We start from the raw sequence: 26,391 nt of genomic DNA on the forward strand, positions 1-26,391 counted from the left end.
AACACCCAAAACACCCTTTCCCCAGAAGAAGAGGAAAGCACTGAGGTACTCAAACTCAAATACCGTGTTGCATACAAATGAAACAGAGGAAATTAAAATAATTTGGACTAGCATGTCCTTGAAGGAAGACCTTGCTGTCAGAAGCAAAACAGTTTGGCTCCTACCTGTAGTGGTTTGTTTTTTTCCCGCCTGTCCAAAATGCAAAAAGAATGCGTAGATGACATATTTTGAAATTTACCACCCCCCCCAAAAGTTTTATTCGTTCCTGTTCTTTTAAAAATTAAGCTTATACAATTGTAGAATCCACTATATAGAAGCCAAATAAAATTTACAAAAACCCTGAGAAACTGAAAAATGTAGTTCTGTATACCATTATATTTGCCAGTCTTTGTGAATTAAAGCTGCTTGTTTAAATATCATGACAAATTAATTAATAAGCATGCAAAAAAATGTGCAGTATGATGTGAATTCCTGAGCCTTTCTTTAGGGTGGGGAAATAGCATTAACAAAACATTCAGTAAGGAACTCTAGATATAGTAAAAAATTTTAAGAATGTTTTTCAACTGTAAATTTATACAATTAGCATACATATATACACATATGTATATGCATGCACACAAATATACAATATATTTTATAAAGCATAATACATGCAATATAACAAGTATATCATATAAAGCAGATAATGTATTACATAATATTATCTACTGTCTCAAGTGTTTGATGCTTTTTTTTTAATGTGTTTGCTAAATTATCAAGAACCAGAAATAGATAAGGGCAAGTCGTTTTTGTAAAAGAAGGAATATTTACTAAAAAAGAAAAAGAAAAAAGGAAATATAGAGCAATGATACTAAGAGGGCAGGAGAAATACCTTCCAAGCATTTCACAGTGCATTTCAGTTCTGCTGGGGTGTTACTCTGTTATTCAGCGTTCCTGTCTACTGTCTGGTGGTGGGGTGGCAGTGCACTCCCAGCACTGGAGAATGTGTTTAAATCTTCCAGGCTGATCTAGGTTAGGTACGTGAAGACACACGTGGAGAGAAGTAACTGCCTGTACTTCTTAGAGGTCTCCTGATGCTGAGTCATGGTGTTCTGTTCTGCTTACATGCCTCCTGGCTGAGGTGGCTCCTTCACCACTAATAAAATAGAATCTAAAGGCAAATGAGAAAAAAAAAATGGAGGGGTCAGAAACTTAAAGGTATTTATTGCCTAATGACATACTAAATTCTGAATAATGAATATAATGGCAGTGCTACTCGTTGGATCTGGCTGAGGTGACATTCGTAGAAAAGCAAGGTAACACAATCATAGCAGTAAAATTAATGGACCAACATGGGGAGACTGTACAAAGGGGTCCATGTAGCACTGAACTTGTTCTTATCTGAGCCTCTCTGTCATTGTTCTAGTCTCAACCCAGGCCATTAATCAATCTCATTGAGAATATCTGATGGTCAGATAAAGAGTATTTCCCACGTCGTGTGAGGAAAATCTGGAATGAGATGCGCTCAGTTCCCAGTTCCCACGTTAGTTTAATTAATTCTTCTAGGTTATCAATTGGGAGAAACTGACAAGAGATGAATATCAACCAGAATATGTGAGGTGAAACACCAAAATGAATTTAGAAAATGATTACTATGGCAAAGTATAATAACCACATTAAGTTGAGTTGGAAAGAAGACTAAAGATATCAGAAGGAAACAATAAAAAGGAAAGAAGGGAAATGACATGTAAAACCCCTAGAGTAGTGAAATATCAAAGATGAGGTTTTTGAAAGAAAAATGTATTTAATTCATAGTTGATATATATTATTAATGCCTCAAAATCATTTTATAAGAATTCTGAGATATTATGACTCACTAATGTAAGGTTTTGTCATTTATTAAATATGAATTTTAAAGGTGACTTAGTAGAATGAGAAATCAGTTGAGAAGAATGTTTTAAAATGGTAAGCAGTCAACTTTCTTATGGGGAATAAATACTTATATTAATAAGGGATGTTTGCATATATATTACAATAAGTCTAAGAAGAAAACTGTCTCTCTGTCTATACTATATTCAACATTAACCATAAACTAAGATGGTAGAAATTTACAACATTTCTGGAAGATTAGAAAAATAAAAGATGAGTGATGATATGCCCATTTTCCCAACTTCAAACACATGTACAAGTTGAGTAAATCTAAGTTTATATTTGTATGACAAGGTAATTCCCCATAGGATTCTTTGGTAATTAGTCCTGATGACTTAAAAGCTTTGTCAAATACATAAAAAAACTTTTTCAAGTATGAATTTATAACAAAGAGTGATACCAAGAGATTTCATCTTCTTTTCTCACCCATTGGAGAAAATGATAAAATCAGTTCCTCAAATATTTTCCCTAAGAATTCGTTTATGGAGCATTTTCCTTTCATATATGCTGTTAGGAGTTGACTTTGAGGGATGTGTCATTTTAAGATAGCTTCATGCATGTTGCACCAAGTTATTCCCTCTGATTATAAATATACATTTTACCGCATTCTTTCTTTCTTCCTAATCACTTTAATCTTACAGGACAACTCAGTGCAATGAAGAAGCATTTATTAAGGATCTTCTTGAGGGCTTTTGCTAGGTACTTTCTGTAGATGCAAAAAAAGATGAAGGGCTATGCTTTTTTTGATAGAACCAGTAACTCAAATGCAGGAAAAAACTACAACACAGCATCAGGCAAAATATTTGGTTTGAAGTTTTTTTTTAGTGTCACAGGAAAAATGAGGAACCATGCTGAACATTTTTAAATGGAGTCCAGGTGAAGAATATGTATAAAGAGATGGGAGCAAAAATTAATACTATATATTCTAGTGTCAGGACTGAAATAGAGGAGTTGGATAGATGTAGTTGAGAATAAACAAATGGGAGCAGGTTATTAAGACCTTAGCCACCACAATAACATGGGCACTCACAGACATTGTTTAATCACACTACAGGCATTTAATGCTAAAGACATTTTTAACCCTGAATCTGATGAATACTCAACACTACTTTTTAATGACTGTTAATCCTGAATTTAATATTATATTAACCATACCTTTTATTTTCTGTATTCTAATGCTTTGCCTTGCCGACCTTGGAGGGACTGCCACTCCAAGTGAGCCAGTCACTGGAGTTAGTAGGTTACTTGCCTGCCCTTAAGTGCCATTTTCAAATGCAAACCAATCATCCAAAGCCTTGCCTTCAGCATTCTTCATTACAGTTCTTACACTGAGCCACTTTCTTCCTGCCCTAATCACCCTGGAGACAAGTACCAGACAACTAGGTACACTCCAATGCCCCAGAGCTCCCTGAAATAATTCAGACTAGCCAATCCTAAATCCATTTTTATCTTGCCTCCTTCCTGAGAAAAACCACAGTAAAGGATCTTGCCCGCAGTTGCCCTTCCGCCTCTGCTTCCTGACCAGTCCCCAACTCCCATGATTCCACGTGTACCCCTAGGCATGTGCCCCCTTCTCTTGGGAACTGTGAGTGTAACAAGCTATATTTTCAATGATAGTCATAGTCATCACCATATCTGTTGGTTTTTACCATACATAAATAATAATGAAACGTATTAAAACAAACATGAAAAACTTTTCAACGTCTTCTTTAACATTAATTAACATCAGTAGAAATATTACATTCCTCGTATTTAAAATCAATCAAGTCTTGTTTTTTTAAATCATTACCTTTATATTAAACTGCTACGTTATTTTGAATTTAAGGGTAATTTCTAAGTGAACCTCCTGTAAACATAAGCTTAATTCTTTTCTGAGTTGTGGTTGTTGGAGGGAGGATGTGTACTCTGGAAATGGGAGTGAGCAATCAGTTTTCAGTCTCATGACAAGGGACGTAGGTCTAAAGTTTTAAATATTTTCCCGAGTCTGCTTTAACTTGTAGTATGTTATATCTGCTACATGAAAATAAACCTCTACCTCATCAAACAACTAAATCAATGTCAAGGGAAAAATGCTACCTTCCACTCCTTAAGTATCGAATTCTGAAACTGTAATTGTCAAAAGCTAGTGTTGTTTACATAGCATCTTTTATACCCAGTAGGCGAGTATAACGCACATCCTCAGTAAAAAATATTTCTGCTACATTAAGCCTAAAAAAAATGGAATTGAAACTGTCTTGAGAATGTGGTGTTCAGGAAAAGGTTGTCGGTAATCGGTGAATGCAAAACTTTGGGACAGTGAACTGAACACACTTAACCACAAGATTAACAAGAATTGAGCCACATGGAAGTAGTGCGCTGAAGAATGTATATCAAGACATCAGTGATCTCTTTTAGTGATGCCCTCTGTTCTTTCAGAGCATTATCATTGAAAGAAGCTGAGACCAGTAGATGACTTTAAAGGGTAGAAGAATTAAAATATTAAATATTTCATGTTTGAATGTTTGGGCTTTTAACTTCCCTTTCTATTCCAAGACTGTATGATGATAAGTAATTATTGCAATCCCAACAGTCCTTTAAGAGAGAAACTTTCGATCAAGAAGCTCAAGCAGAAAATTGGAGACAATTTAGATTGGGAACAGGTTAGAGAAGTTACTAGTCATGCTAGCAGATGGAAGGGCAGCAAGGTAGGTGGCTGGGAGGGAATCTGGAGGCGGAGCTGTGCCAGAAAGAACATAGGAATTTAAACAGATGGAAGATGACATATTAGTTGGCAACATGAGAAGCAGGGTGACAAACAGGAGAAATCTGTTGAAGTACTGGGTGAGCAGGCAGCCAAGAGGTGAACTGTATGGACTGGTAATAAACTAAATAGGTCCATATGAGGGCACCCAAGTTCCAGCATATATCGATAAGAAAACAGCTACAGTTTCTCCCTTTACTTGAACTTAGGAAATGACTTTTATTATACATTTTTAAAGGGCTTTAGAAGTCATGATGAATAATGATCTATGGAGGGAAAATATTAGTAGAAGATTCAGAGATGCTTACTACTGAGGAAATTTATTCTGTGAAATTATTATGAGCATAAAATTTATTTATTGTTTCCTCGTTTTGTGCTTCCTATAATGTGAGTTTTGGCCCTGGCTTGGTTAAATATGAGGATTTGGCTGGAAAATAATATTGAGAGGTAATACAAGTAGAGAATAAGAACTTAAACTCCCACCGGAAAGAATTTTTCAGACTGTGGAAAATCTGAATATAATCTTACCTTATAGAAAAAATTCCTTATGTCGTCCTTGTCTGTTAAAAGCGGTATTAGCTGTGTCTCAGTGAACATAAAGATGATTACAAGTCATTTGGTCTCTTTCTGTTTTCAGATTTATCTACCCTTAAATCACTGTATCTTTAGACAATTATTCACGCTTACAAACACTTAGTAAAATTATGTAACATAGTTTAAGTACTTTAAAAATTCTAATTGTCATTACAGATTCATATAAAAGTGCCACACATGGTAATATTTGTATGAGAATATTGGCTTTAATGCTATCTATTTTGATTGATCTCCAGATAGATAAATGGGTTCTAAGTGGAAGAGGCACTTCCATTTGCCATGTATATAAACTTAGAATTAATGCCACTCTTTCCTTTGTCCTCCAGTCTAACCTATGAACTTATTTTTCTGATACATCAACCATATTTCTCAGGCCAGTCTTTTGCTATCTCTTTTACTAGCCAAAACCCTTATGCCACTGTGCCTGAAACTTGTTTATATGTTTATTGCCAGCATGATCGTTTCTAAAATTTCGGCATTTCAGTTAATCACACACAGAAGCAACGGTCATGGATCAAGGGTTATCTGGACTGCATGACTATTCTTATCACGTGATACATTTTGCCATCTTAATCCTTTGAATTAAACTTTTGAGCACAAGGCTGGTAGCAGTATCTTCCCAAGCTCCAAGTGCCCACGTTTTATGTGTATGTGTGTGTGTGTGTACACGCACCCAATTCTCTTGAACTGAGGAACCATATTTGGTAAGTCTTGCTCATGTGATAACCATGGTGTCAGATTTTGGGGTTACAGGATGAATAAAAACACGGAACTGTCCATTAAAGAGCTTATATTCAGATGGAATAAGTAGATTTATATATACTAGATACTAGGGTACAATTCAACTGGTGGAATGATGTTATGTTAATATGTAGTAGATATGTATGTATACTAGCCTTCATAATTGTGAATCTGTTGAGGTCAGGGAACACACTAATTTATTAATTCAGCAAATGCTTATTAAGCTTTTTCTGTGTACAATGGCTATGCAAAGGAAACTGTATTCCCTGTTGCCATGGACAAAACAGTCTGTTACAAAATCAGAAAAGATAACAGAAAGTTCACTGGACAAAGATAGAACTTGTAAAGCTATAAGCAGGTATGATAGCTGCATATAAATTGGGCTTAAGCCAGAATTAGGGGAGGGAAGGATAACTTTCTAGATGAGGCAAGCAAAGGATATTTACAGTAGTTTTAAAATATTTATATAATGGTTTGTTCAGCGTAGCTATAAAACAAATGGTGTTGACTGGAAACTTCAGAGGTTCACACTCAAAAGAGATAGGTGGTTAATAAACACGAATTGAAAGGAAAGAAGAAACAAACTATGTGTTTTGTGCTATCATGCTTAAATGCATAGTCTCATTTAATCCTCTCTAGCAGATTATGAAACCCTCACTTTAAAAACAGGAAAACTGAGAGATGGAGGTTATACTGTTACTGAAACTCTAGGTTCAGGATTAAGAGGTTGAAGTTTCTCTTCTATAGCCCCATAATTTTACATTTTCTTGGGACTTTGGAGGACTCTTCAAATGTCAATGCATGTATATATAAACAGTGACATTTTGGGCCCCTGTGTTCCCAGGTTTGTTCATCTTTCTTTCATTTTAACTAAAATGAACCTAATGGAGGCAGTACAAAATTACAAATTAAGTTTTATTGTGATTTACTAGAAGAAAGTCAAGCTTAATTTGAAAAATAAACCATCCATAAACATAATCTATGTTCAAAATGGTCACTGCTCAAGTATGAAAAACTTGACTAATAAAGAACAAAATGCCATTTGAGGAAATACATAAATTTTACAGGATGTCCAATACATGTACCTAGCTTAAATACCACTGAGTAGTCTGATGAATAATGTTTTTAATAAATTCATATAAATTAGTTCCTCCAAAATATGAATTAGTGATGAGTGATTTTTAAATTCTTCTTTCAGAGCCTTTTTCTCCTTCAGCAGAAAAAATAAGATTTACCAAGGGAGCCTTCTGTATATGATTAAAGAATAGAAAGGGCACTGCATTTCCAGTGTCTAGTACAGAGCCATGAACATAGTAGATGCTCAATAATTGTGTGTTGAATGAGTGTTCACATGACTTAATGCTACCACATTTTATGAATTCTAAGACACTGTTGTTTAAGTCACACTCTCAAATGAATAGACTTTGAGGAGAACATTCATTATGTGAATTGTCCATATCAAATGCAAGATGAATAGATTTATTTTTTCAATGACAAAAATCTATCTTAAACTAGCTTCAGCAAGAGGGGGGGTTTATTGGAAGGATACAGTATAATGTGACTGAAGGCTGTACAAGCAAATGTTGGGAAGGATAGGGTGGTGTTTAGCTAGACCTAAAGTACCCCTGAGCCTGGAGACCTGAATGGCATGTCAAAAATATCAACTTTTCTATGTGTGTGGTTTTCAATCTTAGTGAAGATCAACCTGGCTATGAGACTTAGGGAACGTGCCTGACTAACAAGATTTAGATATCTCTTTGTTTGCAGCCCCCTCTCTCCCACCTCCACCTCTCAGTGAGTGTATTTTGTGATCGTTTTTACAAGGATTTTGTTGTAAATGGCAAGTTCAGGTGACTGGAGTGAACATAGTGTTGTTTTTTTTCTAACCTTATCAATTAGAAAATTGATGTAAAAACATTTGGTGATTTAAAGCTTGAACAAATATTCTGTCCAGCAAAAATATGTGGGTGCTTTAATGACAAAGAAATTATGTCTTATGTAGAAGTCATGTCAATAGCAGGGATGAAAATAATAAAACTATTTTAAATCATATTCAACATTTTCAGACTCCATGGGAATAAGAGTTCTGCTTAGGTCCATATCCCCAGCATTTAGCACATTACCTGATACATTGTGAACAGTTGGTAAATATTTGTCACTAACAGAGTGATAATAAGGTCTTCTTGACTCATAAAATTAATTCATTATAGTAAATTGGATTACAATGAGGAAGTAGAAATGTTAAGAAGGTATTTATTTTAAAATTTTGGGGGGGTAGGTAATTAGGTTTATTTAATTATTTTTTAAATGGAGGTACTGAGGATTGAGCATACACCTTACCACTGAGCTAAATCCCCACCCCGCCACACACACAAAAAAGTAATGAAAATACCAGTGAGGATATTCCATGTTGTGACCTCTCTACAGCTAAATGACAAATTGTATAAAACAATATATTTAGAAATAAGTGACCTGTAAGATAAGCAGAGATCCAAGCCAAAAAGATTGTGTCATGTTGAGCCTGGGTTTGTATCATGGTGTTAAAGATGACTTGAAATTGTACATTGTTTCTTTAGAACTTACTCAAGATGTTAAATACATAGAAAATTCCTGAGGGGAGTTGAACTAAGCAGAAACAAAACAAAGATCTTGAGAGAAGTAGTTGTTTGTGCCAGAATGCTCAGCTAGAAGAGAGAAAACATAGCCAAATGTTTACACAGATATATTTGGATGAGACCTTTGCAGAAGAGCATGAATGCCAAATATTGTTGACTTTTTAATAAATTACATATTTTAATCATTTTTGTAGAAAAGAAGAAAGTTCTGTGGCACAGTAATTATTCTGAAGTTACTAAATGCAAAAAATAAGGAAAAAATCTAATTATTTTGTTTTTTATTGCAGTAGAATATAGCCCTCATTTATGGAAATGTTAACGCCTTGAGGTGAAGCCTTCCTTTCATTTAAATTGAGCTTAAATAGATGCTCCATGCAGTAATAAAGAAAATATTTTTGGTAATTTAAGAGATAGATTATTTAGAATTTGTCTGTTTAGTCTCTTACCGAGAATAAAATGATATTTTAGAATTGGAAGGTGTCATATGAAATTGTGACTAATCCTTAATTTTTGCATGTGAAAACTGAATTTCTAATGATCGAGCTTTACAATTTGAAGACCTTCTATTTAGACATACCTCCATAGAGAAAAATAAGTTTCAAAGGACAAGTGGTGAAAAATTCAATAATTACATAAAAATTGCCCTAATTTTTTCCTTTAATTGTAGACTTCTCAATTCAGACGTAATGTTCTTCATGTAATTAATTTCTTAGTTTAAGAAAAAAATGTTTCTTAATGAACCACCTTTGCTCCTCTAAATTGTCTCTCAGGAACCATTCTTAAGAAAAAAAAGAAGATTTCAATGAAAGGAAATTATTTCTCTGTGATTCAAAACACATAGAATTGTTAGCTCTTAACTGCAGAACTAAAATTTTGGAAGAAATCATTTATGAGCACTGATTAGGAAATGGTCACCCACTGAGACATGCTCAGTATCAATATAAACTTAATTCTTTAAAAGAGCTAGTCATATGTCAGTCAGTGTGCTGAAAATAGTGCTTTGATTATATTACCAAAGCAGAATTTTCAGTAGCTTATAATTTAGAAGGAAAGAGAAGTAAATGTGTTAAAGTTGGAATGGAGGCCATTTCTCATGTGGAAGGTTGATGAGGATTAAATTAGCCCAGCCAAGTGCAGATATGCAATAGATACTAAACACAGAAAGACAACGACGATCATATTGCTTAGCAATTGGTAAAATAAGGAGAATGAAGCACACAAATTTGTTAATTACCAGTGAGTGTTAGAACCTGTTTCACAGCAAAATAGCTGTTTACTGTGTTTTGTTGACAGAGTAAAGCATAATTTAAAGAGGGAAATGGGTACACCAACATTTATTCATTTTGTACTTTGTGCTAGGCACTGTGATAAGTGTTTTGCATATTGATTTAAATGTCATCACTGGAGTAACAGTAAGTATTTTTAAAATTTGTTAATAAAACCCAGTATTTTAATTTTGTATGGGAAATGATATTTTTTGGTCATGTATGTCAAATATAGGTGATTAGTTATTTAAAAATAATTTAGTAATAAGTCTTTATAGACCAATACATAATTGCAGATGAGACAAATTACAAAGAAATGTAGTAACCTATTTATTTATTATTTTGTTAAGAATGGAGTGATTAAGTTTGAGCTATAAAGAAATCAAAAATGTGTATAAGTAGAATGGAAATTAAATATTCCACATAGGCAGTAAAAATTATTATACACAGACTGAGTTAACTAGGAAAACTGAATCATGTGGTGATTTTAGAGCTTGATGAATTCAGCAAACAAGTCAATGGAAAAGATCCAGTTAGTAGGTAATAAGAGAGATTACTTTAGCAATGGCACTGCAGTGGAAGTTAGAAATACAGTAAATTCATGTGGACTATTGATAATTGACATAAGAAAGAATAGAGCAAATCTACCAGTAATTGAAAAAAAAAGATGAGGATTGGAGGTGAGAGTATTGACAACTCAAATGCTTACATAAAGTTTCCTACAGACTTAAGTATTTCCTTCCTTTCTTCCTACACGTCACCACCCCATAGAGCAGTTTTTCATTTTCAGTATCTCTAACAAAGCCATTCACATGTTTTCTTTTTTTGTTTTTTACATGCATATTTCAGAGTAGAAACTGAATTCACTGATGGTTACTCCTTCTTTCAATCTCTGTCACTTTCAAACATTGCACAACCTTTTTTTGCCAACTAAAAAATGTGGACTAAAAATTATTTGAATTTGATTGTTTCCAAAGATCTTAGGGAAAAGTTGAAAAATAGTGAATTAATAATGTGAATAACAATTAGAATTATCTCTTACGATTGATGCCACAGACACGTTGCTAAACAGGGATCGGTAGAGTTACCGTTCCTCCAGATCTTCCAGACTTCTAAACTCTACACGTATATTGTCATAGAAGAAAGCTTCATGCTTAGATAGAATGAATTCTCACAGCTGCAATTCAACACCAGAGTTAATATAAGAATTTATATATGAAGAATGCATCTGATATTCTTTTAAATTTTTCTTTTAAATTATTCTTTTCCCAGTGACATTTCTGTAAAGTCAAAAATTTTCTTAGTGTTCAATGTTAGGAATTTTTTTTTTTTTTGCATTGTCAGCTTGTAGCTAAATTTCCTGTGCAATTAATAGGTGACAAGCCCGAGGCTCGGTTACTTGATTTCCCCTATATTAAATGCCTCATTGACTATTTAAGCTGTAACAAATTCCTTTTGAAAGTATTAGTGCATATATAATGAACAAATAAATATGTGAACTATTTATGAGAGTTAACATCCAGACCCTCACCTGTTTCGACTGAGTCAAGAGATAAAAATACTATTTTGGAATTTATGACAGAATAATCTGACTACATACAGTTCTCTTTAAAAGAGATGCAAATGTACTAAAGTGAAGAAGGAATATTTCAGAGGCTTTTCCAATTAAATTATTACTTTTTCAGGGCTTTGCATGCATGCATGTCATCTGTTTGGCAGCCAGCGCTTTGTCTCTGGGTCTCTCAGCGATGAAACGCCCACTTACGTTGAGCTGTGTTGAATTATATATCATGACTTTGTAGTACAGAGGGAATCCAGAGCATCTGAAAAAGAAAAAAAGGCAGTAGGCACTGGTTCTAAAGGAGAAAAATCACTTCTTTCTTCATGAATTGCCTTCTCAGACAAAATAGCCAAATGTCATACAGGACTGTAATAAGATAGAATTTGTGGTAGACCTACATTACTGGGCAACAGAAAGTGAAGTATCAAAAGAAAACATCTCTGTGTGGTTAGAAAGGTCAATAAATATTAATGTGGTAGTAACATAAAACTACTGGACTGATTAAGAACCAGAAAACCTGAATTTATCCCCTTTGAAATTTTAGACAAATGGCTTAATCCGTCTAAGCTTCAGGTTACTAATCTTAAAATGAGGATTAATAATATTGGTCTTACCAATTCTGAAACTGCTTGTGAAATACAAATAAAGCTTTTATGGAAATGCTAATAATTTTTACATCTCTAAAAGAAAAGGTCTAAAGACCAAAGATTAAACAACTTTAATAGCAACAATAAAACTTCAACTTTTGCTTTAAGTGGTTAATTTTATATCATCATTATGTATATTCATGTATTATATATACATAGTCATTCAGGAAAAGTAACAAAATGAGCAAACGTTAAAATTACATTAATTATTGACCCCCCCAAACAAGTCTATGGTAGATTGGAAATCATTATCCATTTTTGAAGCATTTTTTTTACAAAACTGACTCACAATTAAGCTCCAATCCAGTCTATCCATCTATTCTCCAGTTCCACAAATACCAACAATAATGCTTGGTTAGGATTTATGACGGAAAACAGAGGTAACCAGTGCCAGTCATTATACTGGGATCTCTGATTTAGTCCCCTGCCATCTGAAGAATTTCTATTAGGGAGACTGAGTCTCCATGAAAAATGGAATGTTAACAACACCTTGAATACTTTTGTAATTATTATTTAATATCTAACAGTGATTTGTATTATTAAAGTGAAGATATTTCAAACAATTTTTAGCCATGTCATGTACAACCAAAGCAAAACAAATTCAAATTAGGAAGAACCCTCTCTATTTTTCCCCTGTGAGACATAGAATACTATCTTAGTGAGAAATATATGTGAATCAGTAAAGAATCAATCAACCAACCAATCAACTCTTTAGAGAGTGATATTAAAGTCTTATATTTATTGATGCTTACTTTGCTAACATTCTAATTGTTGCTTGTTGACTTCTATTTAAATTAAATTGTGCTTTATACAAAGGCACTGGACAATTTGCACACTTTTTTCTGAACATTTTTACTATGGATATGCCTTGCAAACATATCTATATTGTTCAGTATGAAATCAACTCATAATAAATCTTTGTTCATTTTGTGTTTTTTAAAGACTGTCAGCTTGGAGTTTCTGAGAACTTGGCAAGAATTTTTTTCTCTTGATTTTTCGGATAAGAGTCTGAATTGATTCAATACTTTTCAACTGTTACATTAGATGCATCCCGGTGTCCTGCAGCGCTACCCAGAAGGAGGTGGTAAAAGGAGTGAATAGTTACTGAAAGCTCTGGTTCTTTATGTGTCATAAAACAATGGAATAGTTAAAGCCTCCAATCTGTTCCTTGATTATGCTTTGTATTGAGAAGGAGATGCAGACACACAATCTGAATTTATTATTGTTTCTTTTTCAGCTGACATAATCAAAATTATTCAAAGTGATATCAAAATATGAGCTTGTCTTAAGTTGCATGTCTAGATAAGATAGTTTTTGTATTCTTAAGCTGTCTACGAGATTGTAGTTGGTTCAGATATGTACCAATTGATTTGAAAATTTTTTTTTTAATTTGCTAATGGGAGTTGTTGTTAAGACTATTTACTCATCTTTCATTATCACTGCTCTAAATCAAAACCGATTATGAATTATCCACTCTCTCATCTTATTATTTTCCACTTTGAGTTTTAAAATATCCCTTTTTGGCATGAGGATGATGAAATGAACTCAGTGTTAGTGATTCTATCCATTCAGTTGTCTTTAACAAGAATACCTAGACTGTTTATCTAGACATCATTCATCCAGATAACTTTCAGACTTTAGGACATAAAAAGGAAATATTCCTGCCTGGATTCTGTTTGGGATTGTATTTACCATGCAGTGAATCTTTGATTTGCTACAAATTCATTTCCAAAGGCTTTACGTAGACTGCTCCTCAAAAAACTAAAAGTAGTACTATCATGTGATCCAGCAATTCCACTCCTGGGTACATATCTGGAAAAAACAAAAATACTAATTTAAAATGATACATGTACCCCAATGTTCATAGCTACACTATTTACAACAACCAAGACGTGGAAGCAATCCACATGTCCATCAACACACTGATGGATAAAGAAGATGTGGAATGCAATGAAATATTTTAAGACTGTTACAGTCTTAAAAAAAGGAATGAAATTCTGCCATTTGCAGCAACATGGGTGGACCTAGAGAATATTATGCTTAGTGAAATGTCAGACAGAGAAAGACAAATACTGTAATGATACACTTATATGTGGAATCTAAAAAATAAAACAAATGAATATATATATCAAAACAGAAACAGACTCATAGATATAAAAAACAAACTAGTTGTTTCTAGTGGGGAGATGATGGGGGGGAGGAGAAAGATAGAGGTGTGGGATTAAGAGGTACAAACTATTATGTATAAAATACATAAGCAAGAATGATCTACTGTAAAACACAGGAAATCAGCCAGTATTTTGTAATAACTTTAATGGAGTATAATCTGTAAAGATACTGTATGACTATGCTGTACACCTGAAAATAATATAATATTAAAAATCAACTATACGTCAGTAAAAAAAAAAAATAGACTTCTAATACTAGTGGAAATTGGAGCTCTTTGGATCAAGCTTTTAGTGAAAGGTTTTGACAGAGCTCCCATGTACCTGGAGTGTCAACAAATACGTTGGCAAAAACAGGGCTTAGAAATAGAGATGACTCTGTCTTTAGTTTGCACGTATTTTTTTCACTTTTCTCTTTCCTTCTTATGCTCTTTGCTTTTCCAGTGCATTAGGGATGAAAGCTCTACCTAAAAAAATGACATATATACATGCACCTGCATGTGTATATGCATTTTCCTGCCTGTGTGTTGCTTTAAGTCATTTCACAGAAGAGTAGACACTCATTGACATGACCGGTCAACAAGGAAGTTCTATTGACATTTTGGGAGCCCCCTGGGACATGTGACTTTCAACCATTCATATATTAGACTCTCTGAAGTTAGTTTTGCTGCAGAACTATATGCTCCTTTTTGCTAAATTAAGTTTTAGTTTACAAAGTTTTTATATATAGATATAGATATATAACTATATAACTATAACTATATATCTACATATCTTATCCTCCCATAATTATTCCTCAGCTATCCCTAAGATTAGTATAAAAGGTGTTTTTATTACTGTTTATAGACAAGGAAACAGATTCAGAGAAGTTGGCTTCATAAATGTCGTGAGTCTGAGCAGCAATAATGATTTTTATTCTAGGCCAGCTCTGTCTGGGACCACTGCTCTCCCTGTGTGTGGTATGACTGTGGCTTAGCTTTCATGTATTTTTATCAGATGCCTTAGATTTCATTTTATTTATCCAAAAATGCTTAATAATATTTTATGAATCACATGTGCTATCTTTTTTTAGGACTGTATCTTTTTCAATTCGAAATGGCATGTTTCCCCCATTTTAATGCTATTAAAATTAAGATGCCACAAAAATTAATGTCACAATGTCATTTTTATAAAATATGAAATTAAATTGATAAAACAAATCCTGTAAAAGTACTGAGAAAGCAGTTTTTTGTGTTCCTGTGTTTAGGAACCATATATAATATGTTTTTAAGTCCTTTGTCTCTTGAAAAAAAATTCTCTGCTTTGCATAAAAACTTTATATAAAGATTCAAATACCATCTTATTATTTCTGTTCTTACAATTTCCCCAAACTGCTGTCAAATCTTCCTTTATTAATTTTCATAATCTTCTAAATTTGTTTCTTTAAGTTACTCAGCTTCCTCCTGAGAAGATAATTCTTATTGTATAGTTTTCTTTTCTGAGAGAATTTGATCTAATACTATCAGTTCTTCAGTGATTTTACTGAATAGTTACTGAAGTTTTTCAATAGCAGCTTGATTTATGCAGTGTCTTTTCTCCATTGTATTATTATAAACATTACTCTCTCTTCAAAGCTATCTGTATTTCATGATATCTCCCCAGTATTTCTTCAACTTAATGGTAAAAATATATGTAAAAAATTGAGTTTTGAAATTTCTTACTGAACTTTTCTACCTTTGCCTTAACTTGTGCAAGTTTTTTTTTTCTTTTTTTAACCAGGGATAACAGGACTTAAGCAGACTGAAAGTCAAGGTTGAAAAAAAGTAAACTGTCAAACAACTGACCCTATGAGTTAGGAGGAAATCAGAGGTAGATTAGATTCTAATGGACTCCATTCATTCAAACCCAAAGAATGGCTCCATTTTGGGTGGCAACTTAAAGTGTAGAACAGGACTTGAGGGTGAGTCCTTGTTCAATGGGCCTATCCACATGGTAAAGATTAATGAAAAACTCAACTGAGGGCTCAGTCCAAGGCATATGACCTCAAAACTATTTTCAACAATTAACAAAACAGAAATTGCTCATGTGTTTACTGTCTTGGTCTAGTTTCATTCATTCATTCAGCATCTATTTATTGAAAACCCATTATGTGTGAGATACTATGCTAGGCATTGGAGCCTCAGTGGTAAACTACAGATATACTACTCTTTCTTTCTTTCTTTCTTTCTTTCTTTCTTTCTTTCTTTCTTTCTTTCTTTCTTTCTTTCTTTCTTTCTTTCTTTCTTTCTTTCTCTCTCTCTCTCTCTCTTTCTTTCTTTCTTTCTTTCTTTCTTTCTTTCTTTCTTTCTTTCTTTTTTTCTTTCTTTCTTCCTTTCTTCCTTTCTTCCTTTCTTCCTTTCTTCCTTTCTTCCTTTCTTTCTTCCTTTCTTCCTTTCTTCCTTTCTTCCTTTCTTCCTTTCTTTTTTCTTTTCTATAGATCGTCAGCTAATTATAAATGTTAGGAAAGAATTTGAAGTATAGAATTTCCTTATGGGGTAAGCGTGAGTGAGAGCTCATTTAAATGAAGGTAGAAAGACTCCTGGTGGAAGTGTAATTTATTTTGAATCCTGAAGGGTAAGGATTTTTCCAGGGCAGAGTATGCGGGGATAATTAGGAATTAGCCTCAGCCCATCTTCTCATATTTCTGGATTTACAAATTTGGTCTCATTTTATAAAGATGCAAATGACCGTAAGTTTATATGTCTATAAACTTGGGTCAGAAATCAGCTGGAGAAATAAGAAAAGAAAAGGGACCCCATATAATCATCTAACCACTTAAAATATGAGGATTTAAGGAGCCAAAGCAAGATGAGCAAGTGAGAGCTTTCGGCTTCTGTTATAATTTTTTCTAAATCTGATGTTCTGTGCTATGACAACACATTAAGGGGGTTTCTAATTCAGAAGTGGAGGGCGAAGGAATATTTCCTGAAACAACTAATTTCAAAATTGAGAAGAGAGTAAAGATTAGGAGAGCTAATTAGGAGCAGGGGAGATGGTACAAGCAGAGAAAATGGAGGAAGGAATGAGGATGAATCAGGAAGGGAAAAGAACTTGAGAAAAGGCCCAGAGGCTGGAGGCTGTCTCAAGCTCAGTTTCCATGGAATGGTGGAAAAGGGCAGCAGTGGTGACACTCACTGTAAAAGTACATAAGGAAAGACAATGAGAAGCCATTGCATTGTATTCTGTAGAGAAGTGACTTAATTAAATTTCTGCATTTAAGAATGATCACTCTGGCTGCAGTTTGGGAAACATTTTTGAGTGGGGAATGACTGCCAAGTAGGAAGAATATTAGAAGATACTGCATTAACCTTGGTGAGAGGTAGTAATGGCTTAGACTGGTGGTTTTCAAACTTTTTCCTTAAACACCCCCAAAAGAAATTTTAAAAGTTTAATTTTCTCCCATATACTTATGAACTGACTTATAAACTCATCATAAGTTTAAGCAGTTGCAAAAAATGTAAATTTAACCATATTGTAAATTTTGACATTTTAAAATAAATCTGTTGTTTCACTTGTAAATATAGGCATTAGAGTCTGAAGAGTACTGAGATTCCAAGCTCATCATTATCCATTTAAAAATATCTGACAAAGCTCTTCTAAATCAAGAAATTCTCCAGACACCAGCTGAGTATACAGGAATTCAACTCAGTTCTGACACTAGCTGCTCAAAGATGGCATCAGGCTCCAACCATTTAACCACTTGTTGATTCTTCTGGCCAGTGGCCCCCATTCTTATGTTCTTCCCCAAAGTCACCTCATTAATGTGACAAAAGACATCTGCATCGCTTTCAACACTTTGGCAATTCAAGGTTTAGGGGTGCTGTGAGCCAGGAACTGTGGATGAAGATCAAATATACATGAAAAATATATTTTGGCCACCTGAATGACCAACTATATATTTCTTACAAATCACAATATCATGACACTCTTTTCAAAATCAAGTGAGCATGAAGGTAAAGGTTTATTTCCATTCTCTGAATTATATTCTGGTGATCTATGTGTCTATCATTATATCAACTACACTGTCTTGATTACTGTTGCTCTGTAGTAAAGTTGAAATATGGAACTGTGAATCCACCAACTTTCTGCTTCTTTTCCCTATTCTTTTGATTATTCTGGGTCCTTTGGATTTCTATATTAATTTCAGGATGACTTGTCAAATTCTGCACACACAAAAAAGCCAGGTGGAATTTTGAAAGGGCTGCTTTCAATCTGTAGAATACTTGGAGGAATAACATTGACATCTTAAAGATGTTAAGTCTTCTGATCCACAAATACAAGATGAGTTTCCATTATTTTCAGTCTTCTTTAGTTTTTTAAACAATGGTTTGTAATTTTCAGTGTACTTTCAATGTACAAATTTTACATTTTTGCTAATTTATTCCTGGGTATGTTATTCTTCTTGATACTATTATAACCGTAATTGTTTTAATTCATTTTCATTGGTGATTGATTTTTATATGCTAATCTTGAAACCTGCAACTTTGCTGAACTCATTGATTAATTCTATAATTTTTGTTTAGTGGATTCTTCAAGATTTTCTATATGTAAGATCATGTCATTGGAAACAGAAATAGCTTTACTTCTTCCTTTACAATCTGGATTTTTCTTGGGGAGGAGGATGTAATTGCTCTGGCTGAACCTTGAGTGAAATATTCAATAGAAGTGACTAGAGCAGACATCCTCGTCTTTTTCCTGAGTTCAAACGGAAAGCATTCAGTCCTTCATCATTAATATGATGTTAGCAGCAGTAACATGTAATATTAATTATTACATAATATGGAAGCAGTAATCCGATTCTTAGCTGTCCTTTATCGATTGAAAAGTTCCTGGTTATTCCCAGTAATTGAGTGTTGTTACTGTAAAAGATACTGAGTTTTGTTAAATATTTTTTTCTGTGTCTTTTGAATTGATCATGTGGTTTTGTTCTTTATTCTATTAACTTGTTGTAATATATATTGATTTTGGATTTTAAATGAACCTACATTTCTGGGGAAAAAAATCATACTTAGTGTTGACGTATAATCTTTTTAGATATTGTTGGATTCGGTTTGCTAGTATTTTGTTGATAATTTTTACATCTATGGATCACACTGCTTCTTTTCTTAGCTCAGTTTTTTTGTTGGTAACTGGACATTTTAGATGACGATAGTTTGGTAACTCTGGATGCCAATCCCCCTGAATAAGGGGTTGTTACTGTTGTTATCTGGGTTTTATTTTTTTGACCATTTGTTTATTTTTTTCAGTGACTTGCCTGAAATATTCTGTAAAACCTATTTCTGTGCAGAATTGTTGAAAAAAAGGCCAAACTTAGAAGCTGCATCCATCGCATCTGCCCCCATCCCTAATGCCAGAATTCAGACACGTGACCCAAACCTAACGGCAGGAGGGGCTGAGACACGTAGAGAATCAGAGTTATTTGATGAGCGCCAGTGAGCTCTGCCACAGTCCAGTCTTCTAGGTCATCCTCTTGCTCCCTTTTCCACATGCACACTGCCTATCACCTTCTTCTCTTTGGGGTTCCATCCCCAAATTACCACATTCAGTTTAAAATCCAGGAAATTTCAGGTCAGGAGATGCATCTGCTTGGTCTACTGAAAAATAAAAAAGACAAGGTCTTTCTCCCCTCATCTGCATCCATATATACACCTAACATAAAGCAAGGGGGCAGGGGTGGGAAAGTGTATGCGTATAAGGATGTATACACTCAGAAAACAGAAGGCTGGATAACATACAAAGAAATGTGGCAGTCAGACAATTTGCGCGGTTTCTCTGCCCTGGCAGTGGGGCACGTCCTCTGGTAAGATTCATGTTCTGCTGTCTGGAAGGAGGTTTCTTGTGTATTTTCCTTTCTGGCCCTGGCTCGGCTCTCTTCCTCTTTCTTATTGACTACACGTTTGGAGATCATACCCTTTGGGGAAGCTACAAAGCATTCACAGTTTATGGACAGTTTGGTTTAGGGTTTCATTTTCAGAAACTTTGCTGGTGTGAGTTCTTGGAATCTTTGGAACAATTGTCTCAACCATTTTAAGAAGACCTGATGGTTCACTTCCGGTTTGACCATGTTCTAGTAAACACACCTCAGAGTCTTTTCTAACCATGTTTCTGAAATCTGATTTGTTTTTCTCCCTTTATCAGGCTTCCCCTTCATCTCTCCGTCAACTCTATGTCAGCTCACAGGGGTGTCTGGAACAGTCGATGGGAAGACCACACCCTTAATCCAACTTTTCTCTACTCTCTTTATTTAACTGAGAAGTTTTCTTGGGCCTTTGTCGCTTAAAACCTGTTCTATTAACTTCTCTTATTATTTGGTATCTATAAGCATTTGTCTTTTTCAGCCCTGGAAGACCATCCATTTCTGGATTTAACGCTATTTCTTTGTATTCCTCTTGTAAGTTGGCCAATTCTTTCCTAAGTGTTTTGTTTATTTGTTTGGTTGGTTGGTTTTGTTTTTTTGTTTTTTGTTTTTTTTTGGTAATGCTTAGCTAAACACAACCTGAAAAAAATCAACGCTCACTGCAAGACTTTTTATGCTAAGTCAGTAGGCATGTGATCTGGTTCCCAGGATTCTGTAGGAAATATATTTACCAAAATTTGCAGTTGCTTAACATAAAGGTCTTTCTCACATCCATTGTTAGCTTCCCCACTGCTCACAGTCTGACCGTTATGCTCCTGTCTCACACTTTAGAATGAATTTTGGATTCACAGCAGCGTCCCTCTTCAAGGTACCAATTTCTGTATTAGTCAGATATGTCAAGACTATGCTATAGTTATAAGCAATCCAAATATCTATTTCAACCTAAAAGGCTTATTTATTCACATCACATCTGTGGCTTTGCCACTTGGAATATGTGACCTCTAAGGCCACTGTGTTAAGGGGAAAGAAACCTGGAGAATTTTAAGGGCCAAGCTTAAAAAACTGCCCTGGGCCATTTCTGTCCACATTCCATTGGCCAGAAGCAGTCATAAGGCTCTAACCTAATAGATGCAGAAGAGAAGGGCAAAAGAATAAATAGTGCTTGTCATCGCTGCCAGTTATTAAAACATTTCAGTGTAAACCTGCCATTTCACCAAAGCCTTCTTTCGCATGCTGGCACTGTCAAGCACAGTCCTGACTTTCTAGTCGATTCATTAATTAATGCTTTTATTAAAAAAATTTATTCAGCACAGAAGATATGCTTAGAATAATAGAAGCACCTATAATGCAAAGATAAGGCACACTGGAGACAGACATAAATAACCAGAAGGTAATGTAATACGTATATTATTATACAAAATGCTAGAAGGATACAAGAGGAGACAGTGTTTAACTTTGCCTCGGGCAGTTGGAGATGTTCAGGTTTTAATTCTCAGCATTAAAGGAAGTGACACATGAATCTTGTCATGCTGGATAAGGAAGGGATAATGGCCTTCCAGACTGAAAATAATTGTGGCATAGTCAGATTTTACAACAATAAATCAAGTTAAATTTTACTTGCTCCTGAGTGGATCAAGTTCTTGACTGTGTAGTTATAAGTTACTTATATGTACTTAATAGCAGCTCTATGCATCTAATTATAATTATCCTATAAATCTTAAATGAATTTCCCCAGTCACCTTCATTAGAGCAGGTAGAAATACGTGAGTGTTTTAAAAGGGTTAGTAGTTAGTAGAGGCCCAGTATTTAAGACCAGCATACTCAGAATTTAGTTTCTCCTAGTTTATATGTTTTGCTCTTCCCTTTGTTAAATGTTTAATAATATATATGGACCAATGCTAGTCCCTTTATGTAAATAGAGAGAAGAATAGAGGTGGGCTTTCTGGAATGATTGATTGATTGATTGGAGGTGGGACCTTTGGGAAATGATTAGGTCATGAGGAAGGAGCTTCACAAACACAATTAGTGCCCTTGTAGAAGAGCTGTCTTTCCCCCACCACTTTGTGAGGACACAACAAAAAGACCACCGTCTGTGAACCAGGAAGCTAGCTTTACTAGACACCAACTCTGCAGTGCCTTGATTTTCGACTTCTCGGTCTCCAGAATTGTGAGAAATTAATTTCTGTTGTTTATAAGCCACTTAGTTTATGGTATTCTATTAGAGCTGTCCAAACGGACTGAGACACCATTCATCTCCAAATATTTTCAAATAATTCAAAAATCCCAATATTTTCTGTGCTTTGCATCATTTAAATATGCCACTGCACACAGAGAGACTTCCACAGATCAGTCAATCAGAACAAAATATGTGGAACATTTCTAACCACATCTAACTCAAAATCATTTCTTATAATTGGAAAGGCTAAATCAATATTGAGAAATCTGTTATTTTATTTCATCCAATTAAGACACTAGAGAGCGTTCAAATAGGCAAAGATTGGTCTGCATTAAAAAAAAATTAGTAGATTAAATCTAATTTCTAAAACAAGCAGAGGTACATTTCAGAGAGTATGAATGTTGTGTAAGTGAAAACTAGGGACTCTGAGGATTGTGTAACCAATGACATGAGACATGTAGTTCCTTTAGGCAGGATTTCTGTTTGTAATTGATCAAATTCAAAAATGTCAATAAAATTGTAAGTATTTCATCTCTTTTTACTGGTAAGGATTTTAGATTTTTCTCTGCTTTGTATCACTTGTAACAAGCTGCTAGATTAATTTTTGGTCTGTTACCCTTTCCATCCCCAGCATTAATATCCCCTAAAGGTTACCCACTTTCTTGTTTATTTGCTGTAAGGACTAAGTAAGTTTATTGTGTGAAATGCTTGAATCAGGGTGATGTAGGTTAATAATGAACATTCGAAAGATTTATTTAGTGAATCAAAAAGTAATTTATCTAAATTGAATTATGTCATCAGCTGTTCACATTTGGTCCTACTAATCTACTCTGCAAGTATCTCTGTAAAGCGCTCGGCGAGGTACTATGGGATCTAGCCACGTGAACAGAGCCATATCTGACCAAAAAGATTTCTAAGCCATGACAAAGCCAAGAGACAGTTATTTACTTAATAGAGTTTTTGTTTTAGGTTATCATGCCTCTTACATATTTTCAGGATGTTTCAGTTTCACATTTATTTGGTCATTGCTTCTAGTTAAGTGTTAAATGTTCTCTTGAAAACCCTTGTTCAAATTTTAAGATGTCAGTTGGAAATAGTAAACATTGAAGCCACCATGATCTGTTATCACAAGACCACAGCTGAGTTTCTCGTACTCACCACTATCCCCACAAAGTTTTGGAGAGTGAAACGTGAATATTATATTTTCATTAGAAGTGAGTACATGGGGAAAAGAAACAGTGCCACAAATTCTTCAGCAGGAGGAAGAAAAGTTGAAGGCCCCTGTTGGATAGAAGCTTTGCTTTTATTTATTTAGTCCATAGTAAAACTTGATGTTCTTGTTGGTTCTTGGATCTGTTATAATTATCTCTGGTACTTTCCTGGGCCACATTCCGTATCTTGGGCATCACTGTGCACTCAGACAATACTATGAGAGATGAGGGCAGACATTCAGGTTGAAGGGGTACCTACATGACTAAGAATTAAAATTAAAAAATCTAGTCTGCATGAGGCACCATGGCCATAACAATGTCTGTAAAAGCTACAGAAGGGGTAGTAAGAGGATACTCAGAACAGACACTGACCTCTGCAGCAGCATCTCTTCTCCGCATTTTCAAGCCTTACCAGCCCTGCACTCTGCTCCAGCCTCCTGGACCTACTTTCCCCTCCCTGAAAGTTGTGCACTTTGCTTCTCTTCATGCACATGCTCTTGTCTGTTTCTTTTTTTTTTTTTTTAATGCTGCCATTGATCCCTGCTACTGTAGTTCTCTCCTCGCAGCCTGAACGCACATTTTGATTGTTGCCATTTAGCTATCTGTCCATCTCGGTAGATCATAAATTCCACGTGGATTGAGACCAACTGTGTTGCCTTCCACCAGCAGCTGTAACCCCAGGAGTCCCCAGCTACTAGTACGCTCCTGGAATGCTTAGAAAAAAAGTTTCAGAGAAATAAGTCTCCCACCAACTCACAGTTTTGCTTGAGTTGTGTCTGTGCAGGATAGCTGTTTCCTATTTAGAGATTTCTAGCACTACTATATTATTATTCATTTTAAATTCCTTTCAAAGTATTAAGGTCAATATTTGTGTGAAATTGGAAAAACTTTCTGAGTAAATATATTAATTTGAATAATCATGTATAAAATGCTATATTTCATGAGTATGTAATATATAAACCACAAAATAATACAATAATTTACATAATATTCTCTAAGAGTTGCTCGTGGGACATGCAAATATATGTTTACATAAATTTAAATTAATCACTGAATTTTTTGCATATACATATATTACTATAGTCAATTAATCAGAAAGACCTATAGACCATAAAATTATTTTGTATATAGTTTCTCAATAAATGATGCTTATTATGATGCTAAATTTATTGAAAAATCTATAGTGGCTTTTCATTTCATATTACTCTCATGGTTTGCAAACTAAACACAAATGAACTGTAACAACCACTGAATATTTTATCTCTTAGATAATATATTGGAAAGGAAAGGAAATTATTTTGTATCACAAACAGAAATATATACTTTGAAGGCAATGATTATGTTTTCTCATATTAAGTGTACATACTCCATTGTAATTATTCAAGGAACAAAGCAAAAAGAAATTAGTATGACCAAGTTATGGAAAGAAGGAACTACACAAGGCAGAATCCCTTTATTATACAGCAAAAATGAGTACACATGTCTAAAATGCTATTTTACTGGAGATTTCTTTTCCAATTTTTGGAACAAAAAAATAATGTGATATGTATATTAGTTTAATTTTCAGTCTAAGGCCAACCATAAAGTTACTTTCAACTTCCCTTTCTTGATGTAAAGTGCTTGTTGGTTACAATCAACCAGACAGATTATAGATATTAATTTCTAAACCTAATATTTTTAAGTTCTGGGCATTATTTTTTGAAGGAAATTAATAAATCAAATTTTAATCAGGTATTTCAATTATTGAGTGCCTATTGTAAGGGCTGCTATAGCAGGGATATGAACGGGTGAAGGAGGGTTGTGAAACACAGTCCCTGGTCTAAAGAAGCTTATTATCTGGTTATGTGGATCACATACCCGCACACATGCACGCATGAACACGTGCACTTATGCATGCACACACATACTCATACACACACTCATACACACACGTAAAAAGCTTAATATCGTTGAGTTTGATCAGATCATAAAGGGTTGGTCTGAGTTGAAAGACTAATGAAATCTATGACATTCTGGATTTAGGGATATTTTCACATTGGGTTGCACAGAACTAGCAAACAAGCAGCTAAAGATAGAAGTGAGTGAGTGGATACAGTTCCGCACTGAGGCACACCTGAAATTTCTGGTCAACCCATTGGGAGGAAATAGGATCAAGTGAGGATCCTGCTGGGCCAGAAAAGCATAAAGAAGGGTCTCACAACCTTGAATTCTCTTGACTCATCCCCACTCATATTTCTACCTGCAACCATAAGAGAAGTTCTTTACTAGGAGTCATTTACAAAACTAGTGCAAAGACACTAAGGATGGGCTTGGATCTGTTAGAGGGATAAAACGAAGCTGGAGTGTAGCAAATCAATATCAAGAGGAAGAATTATTAAATAAATAGGTATAGATTCCAATAAAGGCTTCCACAATATAATTGGAATGTTGCCTTTATCTTGCCTTGAGTATTTCAGATAAGTTCATATTACGTGCGCAGGCATTTTATACACATTGTCTTATTGCATCTTCACAGAAACTGTATGAGTCTGATACTATTATTAACCCTTTTTAACAGATGCATAAACTTGGGCAGAGAGGGGAGATAAATTGGCTAAAATTACAAAGTTGTAAGAATCCAGTCCAAGACTTAAACTCAAGTCCAACTGACATCAATTCCACACTGTTATCCACTCTGTCCTGCCACTTTACCCCAATAAAAATATCACAGTAGTGCAGCTAAATCCCTACAGAAAATAAAACATTTTATTTTTAAGACAGAAAGGCATTACATAAGAAACAAAACACTTAAGTAAAAATTAATTCTGAAAAGTTCTAGTAAGAAGCATTTTAAGCTTTTTACAACATGAATTTAAAGAATTATCATTATTACATGTTTTCAATTTAATTATCT

At 34.4% G+C, this 26,391-nt stretch overlaps 1 protein-coding gene across 6 annotated transcripts in view; it reads left to right on the forward strand.

The window, feature by feature from the left end:
• Positions 1-26,391, forward strand: part of CNTN1 (contactin 1) — a 287,326-nt gene that overhangs the window by 102,487 nt on the left and 158,448 nt on the right. The gene's annotated exons all lie outside the window — the stretch shown is intronic.

The sequence above is a fragment of the Camelus dromedarius genome, chromosome 11 (genome assembly GCF_036321535.1).
Source record: "Camelus dromedarius isolate mCamDro1 chromosome 11, mCamDro1.pat, whole genome shotgun sequence".
Taxonomy (NCBI): domain Eukaryota; kingdom Metazoa; phylum Chordata; class Mammalia; order Artiodactyla; family Camelidae; genus Camelus; species Camelus dromedarius.